Source organism: Anser anser (assembly GCF_964211835.1).
Source record: "Anser anser genome assembly, chromosome: 3".
In the NCBI taxonomy this organism is placed as follows: domain Eukaryota; kingdom Metazoa; phylum Chordata; class Aves; order Anseriformes; family Anatidae; genus Anser; species Anser anser.
The window spans coordinates 20,440,575-20,468,075 of NC_139722.1; the positions used below are offsets into that span (position 1 = coordinate 20,440,575).

Sequence of the window (27,501 nt, forward strand, 5' to 3'; positions counted from 1 at the left end):
TTTATTATTATTTTAAATCAGGACATTAGTTTCAGAAATTGTGTCTTGTTTACACCTAAAAACATGATCCCAAACTACTTTACAGACAAAAATAAAAGTATGAGCATTCTTCTGAATATTTAAATTTTTGAATGTTTGAATTTAGTTATAAGCCTTCCTATTACAGTTTATGTGTTATTCATATAACTGGCACTGAATTCCAAAACAGGAGTGCCAAATTAGAATATAAACAGACATAATCCTATTTTTTTTTCCACTGTAATGCTGAGCTTCTGGCATCATTCTCTCTGCTGCACGTATACTGCCTCAAGTTGGATATTTCTTACAGTTTGTTGTTTCTTTGTTTCTTCCATGGAAAACAATATATTTTTGTGTCTTTTTATCTTCCTATAGCCTTGTTCTCATACATCCAGGTAGTAAGTAGTTTGGTAAGAAAAAAGATAAGCAAAGAGACAGAGAAAAGAGAATTAAATCCCTGTTGAAACAGTAACGCAGCCTGTAACCAGAAGAGATTCGTTTCTTGACAGACAAGGAGACAGACAGAAACAATCTGTATGGAACTAAAAATCCAACAACTTTTTTTCCTCTCTGACAAAAGGTAGAAAGTAGTTAAGCATACCAATCACAGGTCTGTAACAGTAGGTGTGGCAGATGTTTTGTTAATTCTCACAGCTCACTTTCACATTGGTACAACTGTTGCTCAATACAAAGTGGACAGGAAGAAAGCATTGGGTAGATGCATGGTTCATACTCTGACGTGCATTAAACACCATTCTAGTATTAACTGAACCACATCCACACAGATATGAATTGTGTCCTCTTAAACTACATGAATTTGAATGTGAATTTCATTAGTGCGACAACACATCCTAAACCTGAGATTGGAAAAAATATATTTAGAATGATGAAAAACACTCTGTGCATTCTACAGTCTGTTCTCAGGTTTTAAAAAGGTTCTGGAAGATCAGCAGTAGGATTCGGCCCTCTACATCTGCGTTACCTTCATATTTTCTGCTCTAGGATAACAGTGTTTCCCAAAATGAGACATGAGGAACAGTATTTGATGAAACAGGTAGACTGGCTGCTCAGCTTAATGACTTCTCGGATGTACTATTATGCGTAACACCTCATTCCTATCCAATACGATGGCCAACAGCAGATGAGAAACATTGCAATACTAATGTCTGCAAGCATTACAGCTTCATTTTCATGATTTTTGGCTGACAGATCTCAACTGCTTTCATTAAACACTTACTCTATTCGTTCTGTCTAGATCCACTGTGCTAGTTACATTGTAGTAGTATCTATGGCAGAAATCCATAGCAGCAAGGAACTGATTATGAACTGTAACTCTGTAAGAAAAACTACCTTGTTTGTATAATAAAATTTAAGTATTATTAAATGTTCATCTTTTTAATTCCTAAGTTTATAATTATATACACAATGAACATTTTCTCCACCCCAAATTTGCTATAGTTGAAAGACTATGCACAGTAAAAAATTCAGCAAGCTGATTTTTCCTAAGATGTTTCAGGTTTCCAACAGATTATTTACTTCACATATTTAAAGTTATTGTAATAGTTATTAAGAAACAATTTTATTATTAAAATACACTACACATATTGCTTAGTTTTTAGTACATCAGTATCCTACGTTAAAATATAGGAGGATGGACAAATTACTTACTGGGAAAAAAAAGAATAGAAAGAAACAAGTTGTGAGCTGTTCCTGTACACCATACAAATTGGACATTATTCCTCTTCTCAATGTTCCAACAACACAATGCTTAAAAATAAATTATTATCATCACTATGTAAATGTGAGCAAAACTCCCTTGCATCAGTGAATGATGCCTACCTACGTAGAAGGGACCTTTCAATATTCCCTCTTTGCCTTCAAAACACAAGCTATCAATAAAAAAGATTTTATGTATGTATAGAACAATTGTTAAAAGAATCAGGGGAGATTATAGAAGATGCTATTCCTTTTATGTGAAAGAGACAATGGGTAACCTGGACAGAAACACAGAAAAAACAATTAAAGGACAGTTTCTAACATTTCAGTATACCTTTCACTTTGGTTTGGACTTTGAGTGAAATGCAGGGAGTTTGAATTACACTCCAACATGCAATTTCCACATTTAATCCCACTGTCTGTCAACACCTCCATAATTACTTTTACACTGCATTTCGGTAGCCAACAAGATAGCTAGGAGCACCATGCGAAAAACTTACTTGTTCACACACTGCAACTTTTTTTCTGGCAAAGAAGTGAAGACAGGATAGATGCTGCACATGAATTCAAAAATAGTTTTAGAATGGGGAAAAGAAAGCCACCTCAGATCACCTATATGGTAAATCCCTCAGAAGCTCCTCCATTCTGTCTCTGCCCCTATATAACCACTTCCACACCATGTAAAACACATCAGTGTAATTGATACCCTCATACCAAAGCCTCACTCTTGTGACAAAACTTTACAGGTCTTCGTGAGGTATTGGACCAAAGCCCAGATCTGATGTGCAAAAAAAATATGAAGACTCTGCACACTGGCTGCCCGGATAGCTGAATTTTGCCCAGCACTCTGATGGATTTATTTCAATAGCTTAATTATAACCTAACAGTGGCTTACTGGGGTGGGTCAGACTGGAGGTCAGAGCGAGTGCGTGCTGACAAATGTATTTTGAATCATTTTAAGATATTAATTTAAAAACAAAGAGAACGTTATAAATATTATATAACACTAACCTCAGTAAGACTAGGTTTTGCAATAAAGTAGAAATCTTTCCATATTCATCACAGATAGGCAAATTTGTTAAATGCTAATCACCCTAATTAATTCAGATCTAATGAGAATCTGCAGATACATAATGGCTAAAATGCAGAGTTATCACTGTCCTGAAGAAATACAATTCATGTGTGTTTATAGTGAAAGGCAAAATAAAACCATTATGCATGCCCAAGTTTTGCAGGAAAAAAAAGTGAGCAAAGTCAATGACAGAAGCTTTGGTCAGGGCTCGATTCAGCAAACCACTGCAGTGCGTATTCAGGATTTAACCAGAACACTGCTGAAGTATAGTCCTAAGACTGAAATCATCAGGTTACTGCAGGCCACCGTGAGCCACCCGTGTCCAGCTGGTGATGCCACGCGTGGGGACCCACACGTCGGTGTGTCCGTGGGACCCTGCAGGGGCTCTGGCACTGGTGTGAGCCCCGGTGGGCTGAGGAGTGCAGCGGGGCACACGGAGCTTGAGCACCCAAAGCATGAGATGTAAGTGTGTGGTGCATAAATAGGGACTGTTCAGAAATGTGTGGGTCTCCTAACATTTTGTGAAGTATCCAGTATTGTATTTTATCTGCTGTATTGCTGATACTCATCCTGAACAGGCAGTATCATCAGTTAATTATCTACCATTTCTAAATAAACAAGCGGGTTCATTCTTGGTTTGATTTAAAGAATGAGAGTGAGCTTTTTCTCTGCAATACCCCTCCAAGGAAAGGGAGAAAGACAGCTTCTCATACCTGTACTCAAACATACTCATACTGAAAGGATAAGGACAACCAAAAAAATGAACAGACCTTATTTCTTCGCTCAGACACTCACTAGCAAACTACACTTATGAAAGAGCTAACACTAAGGTCAAAATGAAGCCCAAAGAACAGCCTTTAGAGCACTTTACTACAACACGAGAAATGAATGAGGGCAGATTCATAAAAGGTTAACAGGTTAACATAACGAAGAAAGCAAGATTAAAGGTTATCTGGTCAAAGACATACACTCCCACCAAAAGGCTAAGATAAATAGACAGGACAACTTCTAAAATGCAGGTCCCTTACTTGCATCTGTATTTATGCAAAAATTCTGTGTCTCCTCACTCCTGACGCTCATCTTAATGGCACATGTCTATTTTCATGACCAGAAGAATTTCAAAATCTGATAATTTATTTTTTCCTGTTTGCATCTTCCACCTTCTGAAACTCTGTAAATTTTTCTCTTCAGCTATCTATTCAAACTAACTCAAGGAATGAAAGGTGCAATCAAAAACAGATTGTTCTTCAACAGATTTATGAAATTTAGTAGTGTTTCTTTATTGGAAAAGCAATGATAGTGATTTCAGCCTGAATTAATATATATATATATATATATAAAAACGTATATAGCTATCACTATGCACCTGAAAGCACCATGCACAAGCAGGTGCAATAAACAGCAGCAAAAATACATTAAAACTTTGATTACATCTGATGATAAACATATGCATTTTTATATTGGACAGAACAAGATTATAATCTTATGCACAAGATTAAAAATATTAAGAAAAATGAAATTTAATATGAAGTCCTAAACCACCATTGCAAGCAGTTTCTGCTTAAATACAGCACTAACAACGTTAAAAAATAACCTATGCCATAGAAAAAAAAACAACCTGCATACAGTGAAGTTTCTTTGCTTTACTTCTACGTGCTTTGAAATTACATCCTACTATATGGATTGTCCAAACATAAATTTTGGTGCTATATCCAAGTTCTCAAACCTTAATTTATTTGCTATCAAGATTTTTTTTAAAAAGAAGTTTTAGGGATTTTTTTTTTAAATTATTATTATCTCAAAACGTATCTTTCCAAAATAAACTGTTCAGAAGCAAGGCTAGAAAACTTAAATTGTCCATTAATTGTCCCCTTCCACTTACTTGCTAGCACTGTTCGTAACTGTGCAGTTATCTGTCAAGGATTAATTCAGTGTGATTTCATGAGCTCAATTCTGTCTTTAATAATGCTGATAAAGCAGGACTGTTACTTCCCTTTTCAGAGTCCAGTTTGATTTGAGTTCATAAAGTTTGTATGCTCTTCCACTGGGTTTTCACTGTGGTGAGTGCAGACATTGGCTTTAAATATTCATAAACACCTTGTTACTGTAAGTGGATTAGAAATCGAAAATAGATACCCTTATGTCTTGCGTGTCCCATTTAATGAACAAAAGGAAAGTAAATGTCGTCTTTAAGATCTAAACAATCCCAAACATTTAAAAGGAAAAGGAGAAACCACCTGAAGTGAGCTGATACAACAGCCGCCTTTAGGAAATTTGTACTGTTCTCCTGTAACACAGGCAACGTAATTGGTTTTCTTAATGAAGGCTTTATATCAGCATTCTTTATATCACATCTGCAGAGATGCAATGATAGAGACTAGGGAAACCATACTGACAAGTATTACATGACATGGATGACAGAGTTAAAAACAAAAACTAAAACAAACAAACAAAAAATGCTCTGGAAAGGGATATCCATGAATAAAAAAAATGCAAACAAATAAAACATATTCATCACGAATTTTGCTTTATTTTGGAATTACCTTTTCCTTTCATTTTAATTTATCTTTATTCTACAAAAACAAAAGACAACTTGATGTTTGAAAAGTCTATTAAATTTCATTTGTTCTTATCTGTCCAGCTGAGGAATCATGACTAAACTTTACGGGTGAACTTTCAAATTGAGTACATGTCCAGTTTGGAGAATATTCCCTACCAGCACCAATCAATTATAATACAAGTCAAACTTTGACAAGATGGACAAGTGTCATTTTCAGTAAAAGGCATTTGAAATGTATATTACCTGTACAAGGTACTGAAAATATAAGCTGCATTTTTAGAAACTAAATCCGAAGTAAAGATGGAATTTTTAAGTTTTAAGTGACAGCTAAAGTGCAGTACTGCAGCCAAAATACAGACAGGAAGTGAAGAAAAGTGGCAACTGAAGGGGACAGACATACTTTTTAAAATTCCTGTCTATCATTATTATTTGCAAGATAGATGGGAAAAAAAATATGGCTGTCACACTGTTTTACCATTGCTGAAATCTCTTGGAAAATTATTTGTCCTTTATAGACAAATAAACTTTTATTGAAAATTTGGCGTTAAGAAGAAAAAAAAAGTAAAGTTCTTTGACAAAGCAGCGTCATCATGATTTGTATCCGTATATTTCTATATACAATCATAGAACCATTCTGGTAGGAAAAGACCTCTAAGATCATCTAGTCCAATATGGTCTGAAAAGAAGCTGGAAAACACATATTTCTGGTTATTATGCTTTTAAAGCACAGCTAAAATATGCCAAAATCCCACCAAAACCAAATTGACTAGCCAGTTCTGTACATTTCATAGATGTTATGTTAATCCTGAAAGGTGCATTATCGTGAACGTGGACTAAAACACCCAGAGCAGGAGAAAAAACTGAGCAGGATAATAAAATGCAATATATATATATTATGGATGAGGTTGCTCTTTTCTATTATTTCAATTACACAAATAGTATTATTCTATGATGGCAGGAAAAAGAAAATTCCTTTGACTAGTAATTTTTGACACTGCATACACAACACTGACATTCTCCGCTCAAGATCTCCAGGATGCCCTTGTGCAGATGGCAAGAGTCCATATCTGAAACCGAAAAGATCAATTTGCCATGAAAGTACAAAAATCAAGCCCTCTTCTCATTCTCCAAATCCCCTGAAGACCTCTGCGCAGTTCTTGCTTATCTGTTATTACTCAGTCATGCTCAACCTGGCTGCTGGCTGCTATTTCAGTCATGAACATCAAAAAACAAGGCATTTCTCGCAGGCCTAGGGATGCTGTAAGTGCAGAAGGAGTAATGGCACGAAAGCCAAGGCAGTATTGTCACCGTTCCCTGTACTTCTGAAGTCTGCACAGTCACAAAAGACACACAGACCAGGGTTTATCTGCAGGCGTTCCCAGATCACATCCATTACCTTCATCGGGCTTCAACCTCTGCAGTTTTAGAGTCATTTTTTTCACCAACACATAGTCAATCTGGCTATGGGCTGCCCCAATGTCAGCCCAAACATGGGCTGCCCCATGTCAGATCAGAGCCAGCTCCAGCCGGCTCCAAAGGGACCTGCTGCTGGCCAGAGCCGAGGCAGGGAGAGGCATTGGTTGTGCCTCTGGGAGAGCAGAGTGAAGGAAGGGAAAAATAACTGGTGTGCAACAGCAGCTGGGAGAGAGGAGTGGGAACGTGAAAGAAGCAGCCCTGCAACCCCCAAGGTCGGTGCAGAAGGAGGGCAGGAGGTGCTCCAGGCACGCAGCAGCAGTTCCCCTGCGGGCTGTGGAGAGGCCCCTGGTGGAGCAGGCTGTCCCCCTATGGAGGAGGACAGGGAGTGAGAGAGCTGCATGGTCCTGCTGAGCTGCCCAGCAGTGTTACACTGCAACAGCTGGGTTAGCCAAGTAGCTTGTAAGTACAATCCATCTGTTATCAAAAGAAACAGTAAGAGGCTTTTTGCATTGAAGGCATTTAACCTGGAAGCATTTGTGTTATAGATGCATATTGGCTTCTGACAATGAGTATTGACATTGACATACTTACAGTGAATCGTTTAAAGAAAAAGGAGGATAGCAAACCAGTGCACACTGAGGCTGTTCTTAGCTCTGCTCTACCTTTATGCATGCAAAAAATATTAGTAATGTAACAGTTTCCAATTGCTCTCATACTGGGTTATTAATAAAAAGATGGTCAAGAAAGAACTTGATCTGTAATACAGTGGAACGTAACTGGATTTCATATTTCTGTCACTTGATCAATTTGTAAAACATCACACTGAATGAGCAGGAAAAAGAGAACTGTATCAGCACTATAATTATCAGCATTCTTCTCTTCATTAATCTTCTTCCTTCCAAAATTAAACACTTGGATTCCCATTTTTTACTGTGCATAGCAGCAGCTCTGTGAAATCCCTGTGCCTGGCTGCCTGTATTCCACCCATTTGCACTTTGTTTAAAAGTTGTATTAAAAAGTTATAATCAAGTTATTTAATGAAAGGGTAACTACGGACTAGCTGTCACATTGTTTGGGCACATGACATTGTCATCTCATCATTTTGTGCTTGCTTTACTTCCTTTTTATACTGTAAACCCACACAGCTGTGTGTGTGTGGAGGAGGCAGGAACACGACAGAGGAACTTGTTAGCTATTAAAATTTCCCAAGAATCAATGTGAATCAGCCTTATGGTATTTATTTGCCTAATCCAGTTGTCACCTGAAGACACTTAAGGCAATACACTTTCATGATCCCCTATCTGACCAGACACAAAAGACCACAACAGTGCCAGAGCACAAGGCTTTACATTTCTTAACCATCCACTGTACCAGTGTACAAGAAGTTCAGCACATTCCCCTTTTACAGGATTAGATGTCTGATAAAACTGCACTACCATGATAGCAGAGTGCACAAATACCTACCTGATTGTTTAAAATGAATTTCTAGTTAAAAGTAAGTTATTTGGTCATACGAGTACAGATACAGAAAAGCGCACCTATGTTATTCTTAATATCTTGGTCTGAAGTACCTCCATTATTAAATTATCAAAGAGATTCAAATATTTAAGAAAAACATTTTCATAGAAATATTTCATTAATAGTATAAGTAGGAATTGTAATAAAAAGTTAAGATACATACTGCAAAGAGGACAGTGTACCTCTCTGTAAAGTGTACTATATCTGACCAAATCACTTATACAATGTATCAGAGTATCTAAAAGTCCACATGAAATATTTGATATAAGCCTATAACAAAAAAAGCCCTTCAATCTGCAATATTAAGCTATGTGCTATATCACAACAGTATGCAAAGACTGAAAAACAGATACCAGCAGACTTTACACTGAAATTTTTTCACTAATTATATATTCTAATAATTTCTATAGTCCTACATGTTTTTTCTAAGTGTAATTAATGCCTTATGCTTCACAATAAGGTGAGAAATGCCAATTATCTAAGATTGTATCAAAAAGTTTGCATTTCCAAAATATACCACCAAAACTTAAGAACCTAGCAGCACCACTAATAATAAACAAATACAGTAATATAATGCTGCATATACAGGAAAGACTCTAATGTGATTGCACTTTACCCTAACAAAAGACAACATTTTTCTCCCTATAGCCAAATTAAAACCTACTGAATCAGAAAGCATAATACAAATACACTGCACTCCTACCAAAGCAATAGTAAGGTGAGAATGGCCAGAGAGCCTGAGACAAAGTTCATCGACAGCCTTCAAAAGTCGTGTTCTGCAGGACTGAAGGATTAAAAATTGCAACTCATTATAAAGCCTCACTCTGCCACTAACCCATTAGGTATCCCCTCCATCTCTACTGCTTTACATTTAAATAGGAAAAAAGTAAAATAAAAATAAAATCGTCCACTCCCAGTCATAATCTGAGGGCTTCTATTCTCAGCATGTGAAAACATGAAAAAGTCTAGGTAGGAGTCTACAGTTTAGCAACTCCTCTGTGGCAGTTTGCCTCCTGGTATACTATTATCCTCAAGGAAACAGAGATACATTATGAGAAGTGATAAGCCATACATTCATCACTGTTACTGTGGAATAAATCATCTATTTTAAATTCACATAACTGTTTGCACCTTCGAGAGAATAAAGCATACTCAACTGTAAGCAGCTGGTTGTATAACAACACTTAATACTTCAGGAAGAAATAATATTGAAAACAGAATTTGAGTTCAGAGTTACATAGCAGAAATAATCAGTGATTCTGGTTTCATCAAATATCATCTGAGCCTTTTACCATTCCAACCATAATTATCAATGGTAAAAGTAACAACGCCATAATACATACACTATAAATCATTTAAAAATAATTTATGAATAAGGCACCTCCCCGTTTACGTCTGCCATCTCTGCAAACCATAATTAAGTGGGTTTCTTTGACACGGGTGTGCATGCAGGTGTAAGCACTCTTAAAGTCCCACCACACATGTTTGTACAGCCTCCAACAGCATTCCAGACAGGAAATGTATTATTCAATGAATGTGTCAGCAAGTTTTCCTAATAATGTGAGGCCCCATCACCCTGATTAGCATCAGTAAGAAGCAACAACAGTCTGACTGATGGAAGAGAAGGAGTAGTAGCTATAATCTTACTTCTGGAGACTGACTATAGCAGAGCCTCATTAAGAAAAACAGCCTAATACAAGAACAAAATTCCACTCTAAAGAACAATCTTAAGATACTTTACATTCACTAGTCCACTAACATTTTTAAACAATCCTTGAAGGAAATAATGCAGAAAAGTTTTGTTGAGTGTGCAGTGGGCCCTAAGGATCCTGCGCATGGCAAGTTGTCTAGGTGCACGTATGCACGCATACCCACAACCGAATATCTTTCCTTAAGAAGTCAAAGTGAATTAATGGAAACCTTTAGACCACAGTGTGATCTTTCTACACGCTTATGTGCAGCAGACCTTTTCACCTTTTGAGCTTCAGAACACGTTTACTTCTAAATACAGATACAGCAGGGAAGTCAAAGAGAAGCTCTGGTGGAATGCACTTTTTAGAAAGCTGTCTTCTGAAAATTGTGAATAGCTGCTATGCCAAAAGCACTGAATCAAGAAAGCACTTGTCTTTTTGTGTTCTGTTTTCCTTCAAAGTTGCCCTGATTCAACTTAGGGTGGTCATGTTTTGTTGTCATTTCACACTTCTGTTTGCTTGCTTTTATTGCCCTAGTTGGGCAGAGCAAGATGAACAAGCTGCTAAAGGTGAATTTCATCCATGCCTTTTCATGGGATCCTTTTGGTTGTCTTGTCTCTTGCTCATAATATTCTGTATTTCTCCTACTTCTGTTTTCATGCTCTTATAGGATTCCTTCTTCCGAATTACATCTGCCAGATTTTCAACCTATTTTGCTTCAGCACATCACTCTTCTTATCTATTGCCTTGCTCTGTTTCTCGTTTGCTTCCACCCCTCCTTTTGCTATTTCACAAAGGGCACTTCCATTGGAAGTATTAGTCATTAGCCTTATCTGCAAAGTGCAGACAATAAAATCCTGATTTTTCATTTTCACAAGGCAACATGGAACAGAATTGGTGCAAGGAACTGTTTGAAGGGATTTTAAGGGAACCCAAGTAGAAGATTGTATCTAAAAAATAACCTTGGAAAAGTCTATGTCACAACTTTTCTCCCTCTTATTTATTTTTAAGCTGAATATGATTTACCTTCCGATGCACTACTAATTTCTGCACCAGATATTAAACAAAAGGAAACACACTGTACATAGTGCAGCTGCTTTGTGACTTCTACACACCTGTTTTTTTTTACAGTTGTGTCACTTTTTAGCCATTTTATTCAGACCAAGAGGAGAAAACCAACTATAAAACAAAAATTATGAAGTGAATAGGACATTATATAGTATGGCACTACCTAAAGTGAAATCACTAAAAAAAAATAAAACCAACCAAACAAAAACACACACACAAAAAGAAAAAACAAAAACACAAGTAGTAGAAATTTTTAGAAACTAGTCCTCTAGTCCTTTTTTTGAAATAGTTGTGACCTTTTCCAGTGTAGCATATATAGTCAGATAATGCCAGTATGGAAAATGCCGAAAAAGTGATGTTTCTTACTTAAGGAAAGACAGTGAAGGGGTAATTAAGTAGCACGTGATTTTTTTTTTTCTTCAATTTTAGAAGTTTGCATTGGGTCTCCCAGAGAACTCAGTAGCTTTTACTATTTTCTGAAGAAAAAGCAACTCTTTATTATATATCTATAGCTAGCACTTTGTGCAAAATTGTGCCATTTACTTAAAAAAGCCTGTCAAATTTTCCATTGAGAAAAAAGGAAAGTTGTTTTGACAGGTTTTTTTTTTTGCTATAATGTCTGACTAATGTACATGGCAGATTGTGGCACTAAGCAGTGATTTCAGCTGCATTCTCAAGACCTGCAAGGAGTTGGGGTTTGGGGGTTTTGTTTTTATTAAAGGACATTTTTTTTTTTTTTTCCTTCAAACACTTCTTGTAGCTACTTTTGATTTTAAAATGCTGTTTCATGAATAGACACTTACTCTTTGTGGAAACTGCCTTTTTTCTTCACTTCACTGCAGGAGATGAAGGACCCTGTGAGGAGAGGTGAGTGAGTTGGGCTTGAGCAGCCTAGAGCAGCTGCAGCTTCCCTGGGACCTCAGAGCAGCCCCCAGTGCCTGCAGGGAGATTACTGAGCCAGACTCTTCAGTAGAGCATGGCAGAAGGACAAGAAGAAATGGGTGTAAACTGGGAAAAGACAGGACAAAGCAGCGTGTTCCCCCTGAGAGTGGTCCAGCAGTGGAGCAAGTTGCAATCTACATCATGCAAAGATGTGCAATCTCCATCATAGGAGGTTTTTAAGACCTGACTGAAAAAAGCCCTGAGCAACCTGGTCTAATCTCAGACCTGCCACTGTTTCTGGCAGGAGGCTGAACTAGACCCTTCCTCAGATCCCTTCAACTTGAACTATCTTATCAACCTCCAGAAGTTTTGAGAAAGCACCCTCCCGTTATTTCTGAAAAAATCTGCTAAAAAACAATGAAAAGAAACCTGTTTAATGTTCAAGTGACCTGCAAAGCCTGTTGAGTATTTGTGTTTTGAAGAGTTATTTTACCTACGTATCCTGAAACTGACCTACTAGAAATTTGGTGACTGGCATACACAGCTCTGGCATTTTTCTTGGAACGTAAACTAGTATAGCATAGCTTTACTGCAATGAGCTCACCACAGATTAGCAGACACAGGTATCCTTACTTTTAGTTTATCTGCAGTTTTTCTGCAACCACATACTAACGGTGAGAGCAACTGTCCAGCTAGCCACAACCTGATTTTCAGCTCTACCTAGTTTGCCCAGGTAGCTTTAACAGCACCACTGCTTCGCACAAGTCGTGTTGGTGGGAAGGGATGCACGTGCAGAACCCCAAAGGCAGAAACCCCTGCAAAAGCAAAGCACTGCTTTGCTATCCTCTGCCGTGGTACGTGTGCAACCATGTGTGCAAACCACTGCAATCACCATTGTTAAGCCTGTTGTGTCACCCCACCCTCCCAGCCTTCCTACTGCCTCAAGAGACTCAAAGCATGCTTTGCATTTACCTCAAGTCTCCGTGGCCTCGCTGGATCTGTGGCAGGTGAAGAAAATATAGAGCTGCATAACAAACGAAGCTGCTAAAAAATGTTTGCTTTCAGACTACGGCACTTCACAGAAGCATGGTTAATTTACTAGATCAAACAGTGGTCTAAGTCATTTTTCAGGGCCTTCAAAAATCCTGACTCAGTACATACTCCTTTGCAATTAGTCCCACTATTTTGAAAAAAAAAAAAAGTTTTTCACTCCATTCACATTATTTTCCTAAAATCCTGTAGGAAGCAAGCACAAAGCACTGCCCAGCTGCAAGTATCCACCTGCGATCCAGCTCTTTGTTGAAATTCAGACTACTCTGTGTCACCACAGGACATGTTCATTCTAACAGCGATACAAACAGCTCACCCCAGCCACTCCAGCAGCTTTGGGTTTCTGAAGAGCCACTCTAAAAAGCCATTTTTTATCCAAGCCCAGCAGCTAATTATAGAGAACTACCACCTTCTGCCTCAGACCTCCTTTGGCTGAGCAAAAAAGCAACATGAAACTCAGACATCTTTCGTGAGATGTTTTTTCTTTACCTTAATAACTGCAGGAGCTCATCTTATACCTGTTCTGTTTTGAAGCAGTCTTTCCAAAACAGATGACTGATCCAGCACTGTATGTGATTTCCAGAACAGCATTTGTTCTCTCATCACTACTGGACATAATTTATTTGATACAGTCAAGAATTGTATTTGTCTTTTCCCTGAAAAAATTCTAACAGTGCATCTCCACCATCCTGCAACTGCGAACATAAACTAACCCTGCTCCACCTCTCCTTTGGCAATTTCCGAGTTTCATAGTTAACAGCAACATACATATACTTTTAAAAAAAAAATAATCATGAATGACCTCACACTTTTTAGTATTAAGCTTCATCCCATTTCATTTTATGACTTTGTCATTGAGGCTGTTTATGTTATTGTTATCTTCCCTGGTACGTATTTTATTTTGAATCATCAGTAGCTTTGTTGATTAATTGGCAGATTCCAAAGCTCTCCTTCCAAGGTCATTCATGAAAACACATTGAAGATGAATATTTCAACTACTTTTCACTAGCAGAATACTTAACCTTTCAGCCCACTGGTACCTCCTGCACAGCTAGTCTCTAGCATTTTTACAATTAAGTTTTAATTACTCCACTCACTCTAATTTTATTCAATGCTTATCTTCATACATACAAAAAGTCAGTGACGAAAGCATAAGCTCCCTGCATATTTTCACACTACTGAAGCAAAAATAGTCTGTATGATGGAAAATACATCTCCGTCAATGCAGTTTGCAGAAACTTGTTTGGGACCAGTTTGAAATTTCTGAATATCAACTTAACCTGTCTTTAGTCCTTTTGTTTACCCTCTTAACCCATTTCACGCAAGGGTTCTTGAATACCTGCAGAACTTCTAGGCTTGGCAAAAATTCATTTTTTTTCACTGTTTATTTAACTATGGGAGAACAACTGAGCTAAGTAACTCTTTTCTCCACCCCATCCTTTGCATACAGAATCATTCTTCATGCACAAATTGATTTTTGTTATACTTCTGCTAAAGAATTGCCACTTCTATATGTGAGTTTTTCACTCCGACAACAGGCAGCTCTGCATAGTTCAGCTTTTCAGCTGTGTTCTGAAGTGTGTGCTTGCAGTGGGATTAGAAGAGAGACAGCCACTGCTCAGAGGACTGTCTGGCTAGAAGTACAGAAAGAAAGTAGGAATTATTTATGCTGTTTTATAAGCACTTGGCAATACTGAGCACGGTTCGTACATTTTTTCTTGTCACACCTCCCATAGCTCACTGAAAGGGCAGATTCTTGGGTGCAATGAGATGGTAGTTCTCACAAGCCAGAAGTGGACTTAAGCATTTCCAGATTACCTCTCCACTTCTCTCTTAACCTCTCATCTTCTTTCCTGGCAGGAAATATTTTGGCCTTAATAGCCTACTCAGAACAACTTGAGGGTTGTTCTAATTAACATTAAGTGTTGATGCAGAGGCTAGGTCAGGACTTGCAGAACATAAGACATGCTACCTAACTCCCATGGAAACAACACATTCCTCAGAAGTGTCCCATCTGTAATGAAAGGCAATAGACAAAAGGGAAGAAAAACGGAATCATAAAAGCAGCAAACAGTGACATTTCCTAAGTTTTCTATTTTATCCCCAGCCTACTTCATTTGAACACTTTTATATTAATTCATTAACTGGAAGTCAAAATTACTCCAGATTTTTATCATACACGCACAGGGAACAAAGTCTGTGTGGCTAAAAAGGGAGGGGGAAGTTTCCTGACCTCAGAAATCTAACTTCTGATTTCTAGCCAACATTTGCAGATTTGTTCCAGTCTGCATGATTTCCAAAGCAGCTAAAGGTAATGCTGATATTCCCAAATATCACAGACAGTAATATAAACTACAACATAATTATAAAAATTGTAATTCAAAGGTTAATGATTCACTAAACAATGTGACGAAGAGAATTTGTTTTGCAACTGTAATTACATTATTTCAAATGACACCTATAAAAAGGTAACAGATTCAGCATCTGAACTTGTGTGACACATTAACTTACCCCGACATGAAAATCAGTAAATGGGTAATTAGTAGAAATGCAATGATATTGTCAACATTTTCAGAAGAGCCTACAAATGGATTAATGCTTTTAAGATTTCACTAATAGTTTAAATGTGTGAATCAACTAGTTATTAAAAAAAAAATTTCTCAGTGTTTTAATTGAAACTATTAAGCATTGCAGCCACTTATTCACTCTTAAGTTACCTTTCCCTTGGTAGGATATTTATAATTTCCAAGTCACGAGAAGGCTAGAAAATAGGTGGCATACAAAAGCTGATTGTGAAAGTATTTAAAATGATTGGTCCAGCATTAAATAGCTTAATAAAATTAGCAAAACAGTTTCTTAGCTACTCGGTATCATATGGAATAAACCATTATTCTAAAAATAGGAATTTGCTTTTCATTATCTGCTGAAATTCACTCAGCTTCTCTAAGCAAAGTGATTTTTACTGCCCCAACCAACCTTCTGATTTTCGTATCTCTAAAAATCTGTCTTTGTGCCTTAAGATTGTATGTTTTTATATATACACACACTCTATTGAATGTACCAACCAGTACTACAAACAAGCAGTTCAGAAACCTAGGATCCTTTTTTCCTGCAGCAACTCAGTATGAATACAAAAAAAAAAAATACAAATTACAAACAAAACACTAAAAAAATTATGGGTATCACAAGGCATCACCATAAACTCAAATAACAAAGGAGAATATCAACACAAAGGCATATATGTATTCTGCAAAGTAATTGACATACTTCACCCACTGACAGTTATACAGTCATCTCAAAGAAACTCAGTCTTTTTGTATAAAGACTGCTCCTCTAATGGTCTCAGCAGTGTTGTGCCAGATACCTCTGTGGCTATTTAATTACTGCACTTGTGAAACTGAGACAGCAATTATATTTTAATTAGTAAAGTAAGCTTAAACTAGTCTCTTATTAAGCACATCCCTAAGGCAACAAGTCTGGTTGTCTGACTCCCAAGTGATGGGAGAGAGAAGAGGGGCAGAACCATAATTCAGACAAACTCTAGGAACAAGTTAACTGTGTAAACACAACAGACCCAGATGCTCTTAATACCCATATGATGTTCTTCACCAGATCTCAATAAAGATTAATATATTCAAGAAAAAAAAAATGTTACTCATCCCAGCTACATCCATCTCCGGCATCTAATCTCTAGTTTTATAGTAACACTGTTCTACTGAGCACTTCCACGTCTTTCTTAGTTTCCCCTCATGGCAACACTCTGTTCCGCCCCACTTTTGTAGCACCAACATTAAAAGTTTTATTGTCCTCTTTGGTCCTAGAAGAAACCTAGAGAGAACAAGGTTTGCCAGCCTTACTGGAGCAAGGCCAGCAGTATTCCCATATCCACTACTATTCCACTGTTTTCTCAGGCCCCTTGGTGCTTTGTGGATTGTAGCAGTCATATTTAATCCTGTTTATAACTGCTCATTTCAAACACTGACTCCATCTTCTTTCACTCTTTACAATGAAACAGGCAGGCAAATATCAAGCATATGATAGCCAAAAATAGTAACAGTGCTCTTCATGAATTCTTACAGATGCAAAACAAGCCATTATGGTCTAATTACCTTTTTTTTTTCTGAATAATACAAACCATACAATTCCATTCCAAAATATATTAAGGTGTACACAGTTTTTTTTTGAAAAGCAGCCCTTTATAAAAATCAGCAACATCTTTAAGCAAATTTTTGAAGCATACTATATGAAGAAAACTAAGTTGAGTTCAAAAATGCTAAAAGATATAACAAATCAAAGTGAGCTAGTCATCATTAACCCCTTTCATACAAAGTGGAGTAAATAAACCATTTGTAATTTGTAGTTAAATTCATTCAGTTTCAGTATCTAAGTCATTTTGATAAAAAAATCTAACAATCAAACTATCAGCAATATTTTCTAGGCAGAAACAGAGAGCTAATTAAGTTAACCTGAGCCAATAATTTCCCCTTATAAGAGAACTGTATCAGAACAGAAAATAAATCATTGCAGTTAATATAGAAGTAAATCACTAAAAAGTTAACTGTTACACTAGACACAAGAACTATGCTGAATTCTGGTCTTTGACCATGAATTAAATGTGTCTGTTGTCTTTGCAGAGCAACTTCTTAAACCAAGGCATAGCCTGGTTCTGACGTGTGTAGTGGTCCACAACTTCCAAGGAATAATGCATTTCCATTCATTTCTCCATGAGAAGTTACTGGATGCAGATACCTCCACCATCTACACAGGACATGAGCACAGTAACAGGGCATACAGATCTACTCCTTTTGCAAGGTTTAATCCTCTCACCTTGAAGCTGGTATTTTTCAAATTGCAACAAACTTCTCATCCTTGCAAAACCAAACTATGTTTACTGTCTATCCCCATTCACAACCCTTTGAAACGAAGAGTAGGCCCTGCACTGTATTATTTTTAATTCTTCTGAGCCCTGACCTGACGATTCCACCCTATTGAGGGGAGACTATGGAAAATACAGATAAATTCCAGATGCTGCTGAGAGCACTACAAATGTAGCAGTACACTGCAGAAGCCCAGCTCCATTTAATGCCTCTTTACGAAGTTTGTCTCAAAGCAGACAGCATAATAGGAACCATGGCAACTGCTCAACTATGGCGAAAGAGGTAAGAGCATGAACTGTAAATAATCAAATTGCATGCAGCTTATAATTTTACTTTTGAATACAGAAAGAATAAAGAATTATGTGGCTTCATACAATACATGTTTTCCTGTACTTTCCACTAGCACAAAAGCCTCAAAGTTTTCAAATGCTGTGAGGCAGACAAGAGCCAGAGTGCCAATGAACCAAAGTGGCAATGGATTCATGCGAGCCTTGACCATGAAGCATACTAAGCATGTTTCATAAATTAGGTTTTTACCCTATGAACCACTCATAGCACAGCCTAGGGCACCCCAATCAGTTGTCAGCTAAGAAGGCAGGAGTTCAGCCATAAGATGCCCTTCCTTTCTTCTGCCCTGTTAACTTCCTGTAGAAGCTGAAATCTCCCTCTGAATTTGAACTAGCCATATTTTCCTGGCCACCTCCAGTTTCCCAATATTCTACAAATGAAGGACTTCCTTAAAATTAGTCTCTTGACTGCATTATTTAGAATGGCACCTCAAAACACCTGTGTCTTTACAACAGCTTAAATGCACCTAGAGAAAGAGATGTGACTCTTTTCTTTCCCTCCATTTTCTGCCTCTTTGTACTAATACTATTGCTTCAGCATCACACTGATGAAAGAACACTTCCAAATTTTTCTAGGATTAAATTTCTATCAGATGAATGCCCTGGACTGGGCACAATGAATGCTCCCGGTCTCCAGAAAGTTGTAAAACTTCACTGCAGTAGTAGTCTTTGGAAACGGGGATTAACTTTATTGAATGAGATGTAAGATCTTCAGAGTCTAGATTAGTTTTCAAATAGTGGCTTTCTTTTGTTTTGTTTACATCTTTTAATTAATTCTAATTATTTTAAGAAATAAAAGCTAAATAAAAATTATGTGAGCTTATGCAGGTCAGGAAAGTATCACGTCTTAATGTCCCTAACTGCTAATGCAACAAATACAAAATGAGACTCACCTTCCTACTGCAGGAAGAGACGGCAGATCACCTTCATTTGTTGTTGTTTTTTGTTTGGTTGGTTTGGTTTTGTTTTTGTAAACAGATGATAATCCATCTTCCAGAAAGATGCAGGATGATTTGTTTAGCTTTAGATAATGAGCACTTAGATGTCTAAATTAGGATTAAGAACACCAATTTATCTGCAACAAAATGAGACACTATTTTTCCCTGTTTAATCTCACACAATTGTCCCAAAGGACACTGAACAGAAAACTGGTACTTCTATTTAATGTTTGATGCGAAGTGTTTCCAGTTCAAGAGGTAGCATCATCTTCAAATGAATCAATACGAAAACTTCTCAAAACACTGACAGCTATTTTTAATGGATCGTTTTCTTGTGGCATTAGAAATTAGCTATTTAAAGTATTCTATTTTGAAACATTTATTCCTTTAGTTTAAGACTGAATGAACATTATGGTGGTTCAGTTTAGACATAGTACAGACAATAACATAACAATAATCTTTCCCTATTTATAAAAACAAAATTACTCAGTGGTGTCTCTCATTTTGATTATTTATCTCCAAGCAGTGCTAAGTAAACAAATTTATACAATTCCACAATACACTTAGAAAACTCACGGAAATAGTTCTTTAACATAATGAAGGACTGCAAGCAACTCTCATTATTCCTGTTGGACATGCAATGTTTCTTTAATAGATATACACTTTCAGCAGTAATGTCTCCATATAAATAATTCATTTTAAAAGTACATGTACTCTACCCTAATAAACATGTTTCCTAAGTATACTTACTAAAAAAATCTATTAAACAAAAGAAACACCAGAGTATATACGCTGATTTCAAAACTCAAACTCCTGCCCAGTAATTATGCAACTTATACATATACACAAGTGATTTATACCTACACCTGTACCTTATACCAATATAAATACTAATGAATATAATTACAATGATATATTTTATGCAAATGCATATGAATATACAAACTATACTTAAAAAGTCTGGTTTTACAATCCCAAATTCAGTCCAGAATCAGTCTTAAACTCTTAAAGCATCTTATACAATTAGACCTATACAGAAATACTCAAAGATAATTCATCACTTTATTCTTCACCTAAGAGACCCCAGATATTTTACTCAAATTCTGCTCAATACTTCTTAAATTCAAACAATGAATAAAAATGAAGTAAATGACCATAGTTTATTTATATCTCTGAGCTGTTTATGATCCTTGCTTTCTCATTTACAGTACCTTTAATATAAAATACCTTGAGTCACAGTCTAAGTGCTCTTCATCTGCTTCCAATTTCTTGCTTAACATTCCTACCCCATCTTACAAATTTCCTTACATAAGTTATCAAACCCGGCTTTCAATCATATTATCATAAAAATCCACAAAATAGTTTTTCAACATTGCTATAAGGATATCCACTTGCTATAATTACACCACTAACAACCGCATTATACATCAACTACTATGTTCCTAGACAGAAGCTGCACGGTAAATCAATATATGATACACTTCTAAATTACTCCCTCATCTGTAGGGAAGGATCTTTAATGACTAGCAGTTCTGCAGAGTACCAGGTATTTGTGAATGCAAATCAAACTCCTGTTAAAGGAAGCCAGTATTTCACGTTAAGGAGTCATTACCCACGTTTCTGAATCAATGTAAATGTCTACTCTATTGCTACAGAAGCAATAAAAGAAATGGCCTTTATTACAACAATATCATAATAGATGAAGCACTTTTTGTTCCAGACCCAGTGTTCCCTCTAATTACACTTAAGACAGTTAGGATCTTTCTCCAGGAAGTGGTGATTTTCTGCTCATTTTCCAAGATAGCCAGACCAAAAAACAATCTTGGTTGAAGGGTGTCACAGTTTCAGCTGGGACAGTTAATTTTCTTCATAGTAGCTGGTATGGTGATGTGTTTTGGATTTTGGGTGAAAACAGTGGTGATAACACATGGATGTTTCAGTTGTTGCAGAGCAGTGCTCACACACTGCTCCTCGTGCTGCCCTGCCAGCAAGGGGTTGGGGGTGCACCAGGAGCTGGGAGGGGACACAGCCAGGACAGCTGGCCCAGGCTGGCCAAAGGGATGTCCCACACCATGTGGCCTCACGCTCAGCAATAACAGGTGGGGGGAGATGGCTGAGGGAAGGGACAGACACTGCTCAGGGTCTGGCTGGACATTGGTCAGCAGGTGATGAGCAATTGCACTGTGCATCACTTACTTTGTATATCTTTTTATCATCATCTTCTTTTCTGTCCTATTAATCCATTTTTATCTCGGCCCATGAGTTTTACCTCCTCCCTCCTGGATACTCTTCCCCGTGCCACTGGGTGGGGAGAAGGGGGACAGAGCGAGCAGACAGCTGTGTGGTGCTCAGCTGCCTGCTGGGTTCAGCCACAACAACGGGGCATCTGGCTACTTCAGTGAAGTGCTGTAACTCAAAACCTTCAGCAAACTGGAAAACATTCTTTGCTGATGAAATGATACTGCTTCCACACTGAAAATGGTCTCCTGCTGGCACAGACTATGGATAATAGCAACTTACATTTATACGCATCTGCTAAACGTTACTGTAAGAAAGAAAAATATTGGCCTGTGTTTAGAGTAAGTGGTTTGGAGAGCTTGATTTTAACTTGTGTCACCTTTCAGTTTTATTTATTTTTCATGTGTGCACTCTAATGAAGCCCAACCTACACATTCTCTCCAGACTTTTTATCCTTGACAATGTTCTGAATGAGGAAGAATAAGATATTGGTAAGTTAAACAAAACTCACAGCTTAGTTCTATACTGTAACCTGGTAAAGTAGCTACAGAAAGTTCATTTAAAAAAATAATAAAAAGCATTAGGTAAAAAAAAAAAAAGTAAAGTCTTTCAAAACAACTTTTGCTTTCACAGTACATTTTTAGCAGTCAAGACAAAGCCAATAAGATCCAAGTGTAAAATATACTTAGAGAAAAATATGACTGCTTTTATTCTAATTGCCTCCATCCCTGTACATGTGTAGAGAAGAGCTTTTTCCTATAAAGTTTATTGGACTCTGTGCTTCATCCTGTTACTTACTCCAATGAGACTCTGAGCCCTGAAGATGATGAACAGGGCTGTGGACACCACAGAAGAGCAACTCTGTTGGACATCGGTTTCTGTTCCTACTTAGCATAATGGTATGGTGCTTTCTGAATCCTGCAGTGGATCTTTATGCACATCCCTTTTATTTTCTAAAGGCATAGTTCTAGAGAATATTCCTCTCCAGGGTAGTGAAAGGCTTTTGCTTGTTTGTTTTCTTGGTAAGTTTAAGGGGAGAGGTAGAAAAAAAAGGAGGCAATTCCATTCACATCATTTCTATCTGTACTATTATGCATATGTACCTATACATATATTTACACAGACACACACATACCTAATAATATGTGCATATATATATATATATATATATGGCAATGTTAATAAGCAAAAGTAGTGAGTTTTTTTCTGGTTCTACTTGCTCAGCCAGAATAATGTAATGCAAACTAACAACCATGTCAAGAACTATCTGACTGTTAACACTCCCAAGGCTAGATAACTGATGATTAACAATATTTTAGATGATTAACAATATTTTAGACGTGAGCTTGCATTATTAGTGGATGTTTCAGTTACCCAAAAAACACTATGACCAACACAAGTTATGTTACCCCATGAGCAATCTGTTATACCCTTCCTTGCTGGTACAGACAGGGCATAAATGTTACCAATAATCAAGCAAATATCTCCTTTATAAAGACTTAGAAAGACTACCATGTGTGTGAAGTGCCTACATTGCATTTTTACATTTGGGAGGAAGGGAGAAAGTGATCTGGGCAAGGATGGCATCGTATTCTGGCCTCACTGATCATGAAAGGACTCAGTACAATTTGTAAAGGCAATAGTTAAAGAACAGTGTAAAAACAAAATACGGTAAAAAAAACAAACATAAAAGCTACATTATGCAACTTAACTTGGTACCTTATCATTCTATAAGAGAAATATTTGATAGAACTAATTTGCCTAGATGTCAGTAAAAGAAAATTGAAAGCAGAAGACAAGTAAAGCAAATAGTAACATTGCACTGAAAGGAGAAAGTATCAAGCTACTGGTATACTACTTGCAGAACTCCCCAGTGGGTACTTCTCTGTCCAAACTTATCTAATATTGTATTTATTATTTGTTATAAAAGTTTGTTAAATTAAAATTGATAATGTCACAAGGGTAGGAGATACTGTCAGTACAAGGAAGGTACTATGTACTAAGAACTTCTGAATAAGTCATATTTAATAGTTTTTATTTTAAGCTTAAAGAAAAACAGAGAAGATTTAAATGTATGTTCACTGAGGCTGGAGCTGACAAAATGAGACAGGCTCCAAGCCTCACTCCTGGATACTTAAATATTGATGATTAGGAAATGCTTGAAGTTTAATTAATAAAGTATCACTGATTTGCTTTGAATATTGCCTCAATTTTCTCTTTTCCATATATTGCAGCACTTTAAAACATCTGATATTAAATACTTACTTTTCAAAGACTAATCTTACAGACATGAACCTTCTGAAGTGCACTGTGCCTCTTGCTCTCTTCTTGAGAAAAACGTATGATGTTTAAAATGACAAAGGCATCTTGCTTCTTATGCAAGTATACTCTGAACGGCTATATAGTCAAACTAAAAAACTGACAAAATTAGAGTAAAGTCAAAGGAATGAAAGAAAATTCTCTTTACCAACTGAACTATTCTCTTGTTCAAGAACCTAAAAATGCTTTTAGAACAATTCAACATCATTAAAAATTCTAAAGTGATTCCTTTCCTATTAAAAACAAATCTACTTTAAAAGCACACAGTCCACCATTAAACTTGCGCATATGAAATTAGAATTTACTACTAATAACTACAAAGACTGACACTCATTGTTCTACAAAAATAGTTTTACATTTCTCCTTTGCTAGGAGACATACTACTAAATTGATACAAAAGAAAAAGTTCTGTGAAAATTTTTATTTTTGCTGTGGTTTTCAAACTGGAGATAATAGGACTGACTGCCTGATGCCAGCTTGGAATGCTAAAAAAAACTTAAGACAATAGAGTAGCTGTTGAAGCAACTGTAATTTAAAAGGTCAAAATTTTCATAACTACTAAGCTTGAAAGGATGACAGAAATTTACACCATTTGTTCCTGCAATAAAATCTATACTTTTGCTCTTTTTTCGGGGGAAAAAAGTATTTTCTTTGTGTAAGTTATTGCCAAACAGAACAATGCAACACTATAGTGACATTAGAGTCAACACCTGTAGGTAATTTTAGAAGTTATTTTTGAAAATGAAACCTTAACTGACAAGAAAATAAAGTACATACAGGCCAAGCGGATTGTGACATATTGAGACATTAACTGTATCAAGCCATGTATTGCCTTTTTCACTTACAAAACAAATTAGCACTGATTTCCTCTCATATAGTGGCAAAAGAATACACTAATAAAATCCTGCTAGAGTAGCTTCTGTTCTCTCTGTTCTTCAGCAGCATTTCTTAAATCTTAACTAGCGTTTGGAGACTGTGGGAGTTAGCATCAAGTGGCCTACAGCGATTTTTGCCCACTTTTCCAAGTAGCAAAGTGCACAGATGTATTGCAGACACAGGGCATATGATTTAAAGGGATGTAGAAAACTGTTGAGAAAGCAGGCAAAAGAACAAGACATTGCAGGATAGGATCAAAAGAGGCTTTGTGACTTGTTAAGAAAAAATGAAAACCTAAACAGAGTTCACAAAGCATGGTTACTTAGGTGGACATATAATACATAATTCTACTCCACCAAAACCATCATGGTAGAGTTAGGGTTGGAAAAGAACTCTAAAGATCGTCTCATTCCACCCCTGCTCACAACGTGGAAAACCAGAGCAGGCTGGACAGGACTGTGTCCAGTCAGTTTGTGTGCACACATGGGTTGTTTTTGTTTTGTTTTTAATATTTCCAAGGATGGAGATTCCACCACCTCTGCCTGAACTGTTCCAGTGTCTGACCAACCTCACAGTAAAACCCTTTTTTTTTTTTTAATATAAACAGAATTTTCCATATTCCAGTTTGTGCCCATTGCCTGTCAGCAGGCAACACCAAAGAGAGCCTGGCTCTGTCTTTACTCCCCCTCATCAAGTTTCTATACATATTGACGAGAATATTCCCCTTGCCCAAGTCTGCTCTTCTCCAGGCTGATGAGTTACAGCTCTCAGCTTTTCCTCATGTGAAAGTTGCTCCATACCCTTCAGCATCTCTGTGGCCCTCTTCTGGACTTCCTCCAGTACATCCATGTCTCTCTCATACTGGAGAGCCCAGAACTGGACACAGAACTCCAGGTGTGGCCTCACCAGTGCTGACTAGAGGGGAAGGACCATTTCCCTTGACCTGCTGATAACACTGCTCCTAATGCAGCCAACAATGCCATTAGCCTTTTTTGCTGCAAGGGTGCATTGTTGGCTCATACTCAACTCTGTGTCCACAGAGTTCTTCCTTTTTCTACACAGTCGCTTTCCAGCTGGCTAGCCTCCAGCCTGTATTATTGCCTGGGGATATTCCTCCGCAGATGCAGGACTTAGCATTTACTCTTTCTCAAGCTTCATGAGGTTCCTCTCTTCACATTTCTCCAGCCAGTAAATGCCTCTGTGCAGCCATCTGGTGTTATCAGCCACTACCTGTTTTATATCTGGAGACTTGCTGACTATGCAAGCTGTTGCATCGTCTAGGTCATTAAGGTGTTGAATAGTAATGGCTCTAATACCAAACACTGGGAACACCAGTGATCAGTCCCCAGCTGGACTTTCTACTCATTTCAACTCCTTAAGCCCAGCAGTTAGTTAATTCAGTTTTCAACATACCTCACTGTGCACTTATTTAATCCATATTCATCAGTTTAGGTATGACAATGGGGAGAAAATATATAGCCTTCCTAAAGCCAAAATAACAACATCCATTTCCAACCCCTCACAATTGAGTGACAGACAGTTGTGGAAGGTCATGAAGTTCATCATGCCTGATTTTCCCTTTGTACATCAATGCTGACTGGTCCTGATCACCTCCTTGTCCATCATGTGTTTGGAAATGGTTCCAGGATTATTTATTTATTTATTTATTTTAATTCACCACCTTCTCAGAAAAGGAAGTGACCTTGACTGTCCTGTAGTTCCCCAGATTCACCTTCTTACCCTTCCTGAAAATAGCAGTGACATTTGCTTTCCTCTCCTTTACAAGAACCTCCCCTACTAACTCTGACCTTTCCAAGTTCAGGAGCGACACAACAACGCTGGCCAAATTGCTAACTGTAACAATTGGGTACATCCGATCTGGTCCCGTGCACTTGTCTATGTCCGATTTGTTTAAATTTTCCCTAACCTGATCCTCTTCCACCAAGGGAATGTCATCTTTGCTCCAGACTTTTCCTCTCGTTTCAGGGACCTTGGATTCCTGAAGGCCCAACCTACCAGGGAAGACCACTGTGCAGAAGCCATTTAAGTATCTTTCTCTCTCCCATATCCTACATCACCAAGTTCACCACAATATTCAGCCACAGGTCCATGTTTCCCCTAGTCTTCTTTTTTGCAGCTGAGGTAGCTGTAGAAGCCCACTCTGCTGCCCTTCAAAACCCTCGTTGCATTCAACTCCTGATGAGCTTTGGCTTTCCTAATCCTGTCCCTACAGAAAGTATTTTTATACTCTTGAGGCCACCTGTCCCTGTTGGCATCTTCTGTACACTTCCTTTCTAAGTTTGAGTTCAGTGAGGAGCTCCTCTGTCAGACGATGATCTTTGCTCGATTCCTTGCTTGTTGGGATGGACCATTCTTAAGCCTTGAGGAGATGATCCCTAGAAAAAGAAAATAAATCAACCAGCTCTCCTGGACCTCTCTTCTTTCCAGGACAGCATGCAGCAGAAGCAAGCCATCATCCCATACTGATCTCTGGCCTCAGCAGCAGGTCCCAGAGCAGGCCAGCGTTTCCTCTCCCAAAGACCAGGTCCTTCATTATTACTTCACTATCTCTCACCTTAACTTCACCATCTGTCATTCCACCCAAGATATAAGATGGTTTGGAAAACACAGGTGGATTGCTCTACCAGCTTTTCTCAAGCAGCATGAAGGTCTTCCTGTCTTCCCAGAAAGAGATCAACTCTACTTACCCTGTCCCCCTTTACCAATCACTAATCCTCACTAACTCTGTAAAAACTTCACTATCTTTCAGATTTCAGAATAAACTTCCAGAACCCCCTCAGCAGAACAGAAAGTGTCAGAAGGGGAATATCAAATGTACAAATGAGGACTGATAGAGAATTTTTCTTGTGAAAAATTGTGGCATGAGAAGTCAAAGAAAAATCACCTGAAAGCAT

General features: G+C 37.5%; 1 protein-coding gene across 5 annotated transcripts in view; it reads right to left on the reverse strand.

The window, feature by feature from the left end:
* SNTG2 (syntrophin gamma 2) overlaps positions 1-27,501 on the reverse strand; it is a 285,090-nt gene that overhangs the window by 191,944 nt on the left and 65,645 nt on the right. The gene's annotated exons all lie outside the window — the stretch shown is intronic.